Source organism: Eleginops maclovinus, chromosome 22 (assembly GCF_036324505.1).
Source record: "Eleginops maclovinus isolate JMC-PN-2008 ecotype Puerto Natales chromosome 22, JC_Emac_rtc_rv5, whole genome shotgun sequence".
Taxonomy (NCBI): Eukaryota; Metazoa; Chordata; class Actinopteri; order Perciformes; family Eleginopidae; genus Eleginops; species Eleginops maclovinus.
Window position 1 is genome coordinate 7,467,369 of NC_086370.1, and position 8,593 is coordinate 7,475,961.

The window sequence follows — 8,593 nt, forward strand, 5'->3', positions numbered from 1 at the left end:
AGACTCGCTATGCCTTCAAATTGAAGCATATTTGCGCAGAGGGCTTCAAGTTGACTTAATTCTGCAGTTTAAGGTTAAGGTTTAAGGTTCCCCTACATGTGCTGGCTGTAATCCGCAGCTGCAAATCAAACATAACCCTAAACTCCTCCAGGTTAATCCACAACCTGAAGCCAGCCGTGTTGCTGTAATTAATATCATTACCTGGCAAGCCTCAAAACATCATCAGGCAATGTATCCGGTCGACTACGGAACAATAGGCTCCGGCTGCTTCTTATTTCATGGATCTTTAAACAGTATTCATGGTTTTACATTTGGAAGCACGAGCAGCATGTAACCCTTAATTGGTTTCAACACCTTAATAAGTCAAAGGCGTTCAAGACTGATAATCACATTAAATAGTCCAATTTATCTAAAAAGTCAATTGCAAACTGAAAACTCTCTTTCTTTAGGAATGCATTATGCTGTGAGGATGTCAGAGTAAATTAAATTCCCCCTCTGCACACTAAAGCATCTATTTCCTTATGGTAATTATCTGCTGGAATAGACGTGTCACTAGAAGGAGTCAGGCATGCTTGACATTTAGCCTTTTTATGGAGCGGCGATGAGTAAAAATTAAGATGAGGGAGAGGAAATTAATCTGCAGCCCAGGCAGGCATCCGAGAGATCCTGGAGGATAGTGGCTGAATCAATCATGATGTTTGTGTGCCTGTTTTCAAAAGGAGCCAGTGATGAGATTCAGACCACAGGCTGGAAAATCTGAAGGGGGGAGGAGGAGGAGGGTGGTTTAAGAATTGCTATGAGGAGTTTTTAATGGTTTTAAACACAACACTAAACATTAAAACGCCAGTACAATACAACATTAAAAAAATGATGATTGAGTAATACTTTTTGTTGCAGGAAAATATTGATATTATTTCCATATCTTGGGATGACAGCTAGCCGGAGATTTCAAGATGAATATAGTTTATTTAAGGTGCTGAAAGGAAAAATGTTTCACCTTTTGACAGAGCTGCTTTAGCCGTTACCCTGTTTCCAGTTTCCCTGTGTGTGAGCGGTGTCAATCTTCTCATCTAACTCTCAGCAAACAGAGCAAAAAGTCAAACTGTACTGTCAAACTGTCAAAAACATCTCGTAACGTCCTAAATAATGACGGCCAATTCCTCAATCCTTTAATAATGCGGTTCATATTGAAGGCTGGCTTCCTAAATTGAGGCTTAAAGTGAAGATTGTCCGGCACATTGATTGGTGGTTTCTGGACCCCAATCACCTAGAGTGCACCTCTAAATATACTGTATGCACAACAATGTAAAGGAACAGATACATCTTAACAAACCTACTTTGTAAGTCAGTAGGATTTAGTACTCTAAATTGAAGAAGGGGGATTTAAATCATTTACACATTGTGTTCAAATAAATGATGACCAATGTTAAGCAGTAACAATATGTGTATTGTGTTTTTTTCAGTTAACGGTAATACATCTGCCAATGGAATTCAGTAATGCTCATTTTCTTTAACTTTAGCACTGTCTTACCAGGAGATTGATGGTGGCTGATATCAGTTTGCTCTCAGTACTTAGTGGAGTGACAGGACAGGCCCATACAAGCTTGAGTTAGTGGAGGTGTTGGGAGGCAGATGGTATCTAAAAAAGGTGAGATGGGACTCCTGGTGACTTAAAAGTGATTTTATTTAAATGAGAGTTCTAGACTGGCTTGGCAAAATTGCCAATTAGCCTTTGGAGTCATCTGTTCCTTCAGAGTTGTAGGATGTGTGAAGCCTGTGGCCTCACTGTGAGGACAGGAATACTATAACTAAAACATAAAGGCAGACTGCTTGTTAAAATAATGTTTTGTTTCGTTTTTCGAGGATTTTAAATGTTTAAAGCCATCTTGGACCAAATGAAATTACTTTAAATCATTAAATTAGCCTTTGAGTAACCAAGTAAACTCATTCAATGTGTAATAAGTAATTGATAACATAATTTATGACCAAACGCTACACAGTCTGCTGGAGATCTGAATGGTTTTTTAAAAAAGGAAAATAGATAAAAATGTATCTCCGCTTCTGCTGCTTCAATTCTGATCCAATTAGTTGACAACAAGGTATGGAAGAAAAATGTATTGTAGAATATTCTGCACCTTTTTAGATTGAATATTTATGAGTTATTCAATGTAAAAATGGCAGAAAATGTTGTTTTTAGCCTTTCAAATGTGGAGTTTTCCTGCCTTTCTATGTATTATATACTATTAAAATAAATATCTTTGAGTTTTAGACAAAAACAATAAATCACCTTAGGACTTTAAGTAACTGGAATTATTTTTCCTCTTTTTCTGACGTTTTATAGACCATTCATCGATTCACCCAGCAAATAATTGAATTGAATCATTGGTTGCAGCCCTAATAATGTATATTATTTTTATGTCTGTCTCTTGCGAGTCCCCCCAACTTTTTGGGGGGACTCGCAAGTGCGAAATATATTTAATTATGTGCTACAGTAATGAATAAAGTAACAATAAGATAATGTAGTTGCGATGTGGATGGGACCTGTGATGCATCAGTGATCACACAACCTTTACGCCCAACAAAATCAGCAGCGTGTTCAAGTAGAAATCCTCGTGAAATGTAAATCAAACAACATATAGATAAAGAGAGACAGGAAAACCAGCTCTTCCCTATTTCCTGTCTAAGCGAGAACTTGCACAAACCACAGACATAGAGCTATAGCTGGCAGGCACTTCATAATAATGTCAATTTGCATTGCAGTCACATCGAGAGAAAGCTAAAGCCTCTAAATGATGTGTGCAGCTTATACTACAGAATGCATTTAATGTGTACTTCTTGAGCAAATAAGCTTAGGTTAATAACAAAATGTGACTCACAATGCATCTCTTATACCTGCCTTTGTTTCTATACTGTTAATTATCTCACATTAGTGCATAAAATCCTTACTTCCCTTAATATGTTCTGTGTTTGGACCCTTTCTCTGCCCTTCTTGATAGAAACACAGTGTATGTTGACTGAAATATACACACACACACACACACACGCACACAAACGCACACGCACGCACATGCACAGTGAGCAAGTGAGTGAGTCAGTGAGAGAGCGAATGTTTAAGAGGACAATGCAAGAGCTCACTACCCAGAGTTAGAAAACCACTCATCTAAATCAGGGAAATTATGATAATGGGGCATCTCATTATTCTCCAACTCTCTCCGAATCAGTCACTGACATCACATTATTATAGACGTTCATACAAACAGATTGGATGGCATAAAATGGAAGCAGACACCTTCAAAACTTTCTCATCGCCTTTGTCTAAAGCGTCCCTGGGTGCTTGTGTGTGACAGGAAGTGAGGATCTCAGGAAGGGGTTGCAGGGGGTTGTGGTGGTCACCATTCGTGACTGGGGGGATGCATGGCCAAAAGTAGAACTCCCCAATTCTTTGAATGTCCTGGGAAAACATCACACATTTAAGTCAGTTAATCATCATTTATTTAGATCAAGTAAACACCAAATAAATAAGGCTGCTAAACACTGATACTTAAAAAAAAAAGGCACTTGTGTAAGAGTGAGCTTTAGCAAGCAGAAATCCTGAGGACGTCTGACCGTTGCAACAGACAGTTAATCAATCCGAGTGCTTGTCTTTTTTCTCTTTTGGGGAAAAAATATGGGAGGCCAGCCTAATCAGCAGAGGAAACAGATCTCAGCACCAGGAAAATGGATCTAGGTTGTGAAAAACCACGATTACCACGAGCTGCTCTGGATTCAGCCATCTGGAGATGCCTGCTCCAAAAGCCGGTAAAGTTCCTGCAACTGGGGCCCGACTAGGAAACAGGTTTATGCCTCCTTAACAGACACACAACACTCCCAGAGCAGAGGGATGATTGAGTGTTAAAAGCTTCCACTTCGTTCACACTGACATGGTGTTAATATGTTACATTTAATGAAATTAAATATTCTCTGTGGCTCTTGATGGCATGATCTGCTTTAAAATCTCTGCTATGCAACAATGTTATTTTGCCCTCAAATTAACCCTCTTGTCATTTTCTCCCCAGTTTTCCAAGACTTCCAATTTCCCTCCTGTCTGTCTTCAGGAACGACATCCATTGTTTTTTTAATCTCTCTCTGAACATTTCCAATTACTGTAGTCTTTACTAACTGACCATTAGCTTGTATCTCACCGGCCCACTCATCCATCCATACAATACACATTTAGCTGATGGCTCAAGAAATGCCAGTCAAATACAAATGCACACAAAATATAAAGAAAAAGAAGCTAGAAATTCTACATTTGGAATAAAATGCAAACAGAGGAACATGGGAAACAAATATGATTTATTCATTATAATAATAGTTAGATTAAGTCACTTTAGTCATTGTGCTAGCCCGTTTACCAATCAGTCTGGTGGATTTAAAAATGCTTCTCATTATTTATGTCTTCATTTCTCTTAAAACTATATTTTTTTAAACAAACACACGTCATGTAATTTTCTTGATTTTTTCGTGTTTTGTCAAACAACGATTATGCTTGAGATTAGAACTTCGAATATGAATTAATAATAATTTGTTTCAAATATTAAATTAACTGCTAACTATTTTGATAATCCATTCATCTGTACTTTTCAAGAAATAGTCATACTATAAATCAGCTTCTTATTCCAGCTTCTTAAATGTAGTTATCTTGTGGTAAGATAGGACATTATCTTGAGCTTTTGGAAACACTGACCAACATTTTTTACTATTTTCTAACATTTTAGAGTGTAAACAACTAGTCGATTATTCAACAATGAAAATAATCTTTAATTGCAGCCTTACTTAAGTTGTTTTTGGGCAATGATAATAGATGTCAAGAAGGTGATACTGTACTCTTAAATTGACAATTTAGTTAATTTTTCTCTTCTAAAAAAGCATAGTACTTTAAATAAGAACAAATAAGACTGTTGACATTGTATAACCCTCTGATGTCTCGATATTAATGATGATTACTTTGAGCTGTATTTAATTTCCCAATGAATAGCAGTAAGATATGAGCACATCTGTGTGCTGCAGCGTAAAACTGGAGGCATGGTATCAGTGGAGAGCATTAGAACGCCCTCCAGTGGACAGTTGTGGTCTATGTTTTACACCAATGTAGAAATAATGTGTATTGAGGAATAAGGAGTGGTGGACTGTGGTTAAAACATATTTAAAATGGATTAAAAGTGGCCATATCACATTTAAAAAATACTCAAGTAAAAGTCCTGAATTCAAAATCTTACTTAAGTACTGGCATCAAAATGCACTTAAAGTTTCTAAAGCAAAAGTACTTACGGTCATGGTTAACGACCCATTTCAGAATCGTATATTAATACTTATACTGTTGCTGGATATCTTATATCTTACCTAAAATAATATGTCAATATGTTTATTTATTAGTGGCTTTATATTCTGTATTAGTAAATAATCTAAACCTTTAAAGTAACAAACGTTTTTCAAATAATTAAAGTGAAGTAAAAAGTACAATATTTGCTTTCGAAATGTAATAAAAGTATAAAGTAGCATACATTGAATATATTTAGGTAAAGTACAAGTACCTCAAAATTGTACTTAAGTTCAGTACTTGAGTAAATGTATTGGTGGTGGGAGAAAGCGATCTCAGTGAATACAACAAAACAGGAAGAAATAACAATACAAATATGGAGACAACGATCAATCATTTCTTGCAATGAATAAAATAGCACTTGTTTTGAGTCCTTGTCAGGTAATGGCTTATTTTGATGCCTAAGTGGCCACATAAAAGTTAGTGTGAAGACTCACTCAGAGAAGTGTGCAGGCCGGGAGACAGCTGGGACAGAGACTGCAGCATCAGCAGCCGAGTTAGCATACGCAGCCCTGCCTGTATATCCAGGGATGGTGGTTCGGCTGGCTCAAATCACAAGTTTACTCATTATTTATCAGGATCTGTAACGGGAGGCTGAACATCACCGCGTGAGAGGAATTTCAAAGGCTGAGGCTGCTTCAGAGTGTGCTTTAGTCACCCTGGGGAAATAATGGCCCTCTTGAGATGCACAGCGAAGGAGTGTGTGTGTCATAAAAGTGTGTCTCACCGTGCTGTAGGCACATACAGGGGCACAACGCTCCTCTTCATGGTCAATGGGAGAAAGTATTGTTCCATGTTGTCGATGTTATGCATGTTCTAATCGTACCGCTGCAAATACATGAGATCACCAAGGTCAGCTCTAAGGACACTATGGATAGGTTTCATGAACCCATGCTAACATATGCGTGACATTTGCTCTCAAACATGTACTCACGTGTACAGAGGGATCTGACCTGACCTCGGACATCCACTGCAGCTGGAAATAGAAGAGGTATTGCTTTAAAGTCGCTTATCATTATTAAAAAGGATAGTTGAGGGAGATGTTATCCATTATCCATAGTCATTGTATTACAATAACAAAAAGGCCCACCTCGAAAATTCAATTTCAGTTTAAGTGTTCGCTGTATTTAGAAGATTGTCAACGTTTATCCTTCATTGATCGAGGCAGCGGTAGGCCAGCAACTTCCGTGTACTGCGAAGTAAAATGACTGTTTTTGTCAATAAAGTGTGGCGGCTTTGAAGAGAGAGTAGATAACAGCCTTAGTGCCCCTTCATAAAGGTAAAGTGGTGATAAATAATTATAGTGTACACTTCAACTTGTATTATTTGGGCCTTTTTTCGGGAAGCTAAACCCACCTTTCCACAGCAATAAACTGTTCAGCTGCTGTGCCTGTAAACCTGTCTGTTTCCACAAACTGTCTTTGTTTGTTAAAAACTTACAATGATATTGGTTTCTTGGCATCATTCCTCGATCGAAGCTGCTGCCTGTTCCACTCTGCTCCAACAGACTTGGATAGACAGCAAGGAGAGATCTTTTAGCAGAAGTTCAAGCACCATTAGTGAGAGACTCAGCTGTTTTAACCCAATACACATTCACTTTTCTATATCAACACACTTAGATACTGTAGACATGTGACAGAGCTCATGTTGGTAAATGCTGCATTCTGTGTTTTATTATGCTTTTCCCAAAAATCAAATATACTTATTAGTAGGAAACACGCTTTTAATTTTGAGAGACTATAACGGTTTGTTTTTTATTTTAAATTTGATATTTCTTGATAGTAAATGACTCACCTAAAAAAAACATTGCTGCTTAATTTAGCACTGCAGCTGTTCTTAGGTAATATTTAGTTATATGTGCATCTCTTTCCGGATTAATCATAAATAACTAAATTAAATCTCTTTTGTCATTTGTGCATGAGTGTAAATATCTAGTAGCCCAAAACTTCGGAGACAAGAAAACAATTTAGATTCCAGCAATGGCGGTGTGTGTTTGTCACTGTTTGTTACGGTGGCCGACAGATGCAAACACGCTACAACAGCTCAAAACATTTCCGTTAGGAGCCATGCGATGCAGTTTTAAAAAACATGCATTTAGTAAATACTGCGCATGTTTCGTCAAGTTGACAAAATACATTTTGTGAAGATGTTTTTTCTTTTGCATGTGTTTTGCCACAAGCAAATTTCTCCCAATGTAAGTGTTTTGGGCCGTTGTAGCATGTTTAACCTGTCGGCCACCTAGCTTGCTCTCCATGGCTCACCTGCCATAGCTGAGGTCAGCTGTTTTCCCCAGAGTTGTTTCTGGTGCCTTCAAGTGCCGGGTAACTTTGCATCCCAGCCAACTTCCTCATAACTCCTGAAAAAGAACAGAATAATCCAGCTGGTAAACATCACAACGGATGGCCTTGACTGTTATTGATTAGCCTGATTCCCAAAAGTCTATAGCTTTAATTGAAATACTTAAACAGCCCTCTTCATTGCACAAAGTATATTAGAGAGCATATTAAGTGGGGAGCCAATTCTTCCCGGAGGCTTAACTAAGGCTACAGTCTAGCTACATTATTTCATTGGGCAGCAATTAACACGACAAGAGGACACATTGCTCCCTGATGACATCACAACATCAAACACACTCACTCTTAATAGCTTTCAAGATAAAATGACACCATACATAATGAATAACGTGGGATGTATGCTTCATTTATCTTTACTCATTTTGAAAGGAGACAATTAAAGGCTCCTGTGCACAGACCTTTGTGTTGCAGAAGTGTGTCTGAATCGCTGAACTACCGTTGAGTTGTCTGTCTGCAGAATCAGATTATTAGAGGAGACATCCTTAAAATTATTATATTCTCAGTGTTTATTTCTTCAGAAAATAAGGCAGCATGCGATATTAGGATGCAAGATGGTAAATGTTTGTGTTTATATCTTTCTGTTTTTTTACCACCTAATTCTTTGTTTTCATATCTTAATTAAAAAATAGTTGTCATAAAGATGCTTCAAAACCTGTGTACATAAAACATAATTTCTAACTTAATTATCATGCAAGTAGAGCATTAGTTTGTGATATAAACAGTATCATGCCTTTTTCACCAGCCTAATGGCCTTGCAAATTAACTCTGACTTGTTGGTCTGTAATGACTGTGAATCCTACACCACTCCATACAAATTATCCTTAATTAAAATCGCTGCAGGAACTGTAAACAACTATCAAGGTCAAGATATTTTTAAATA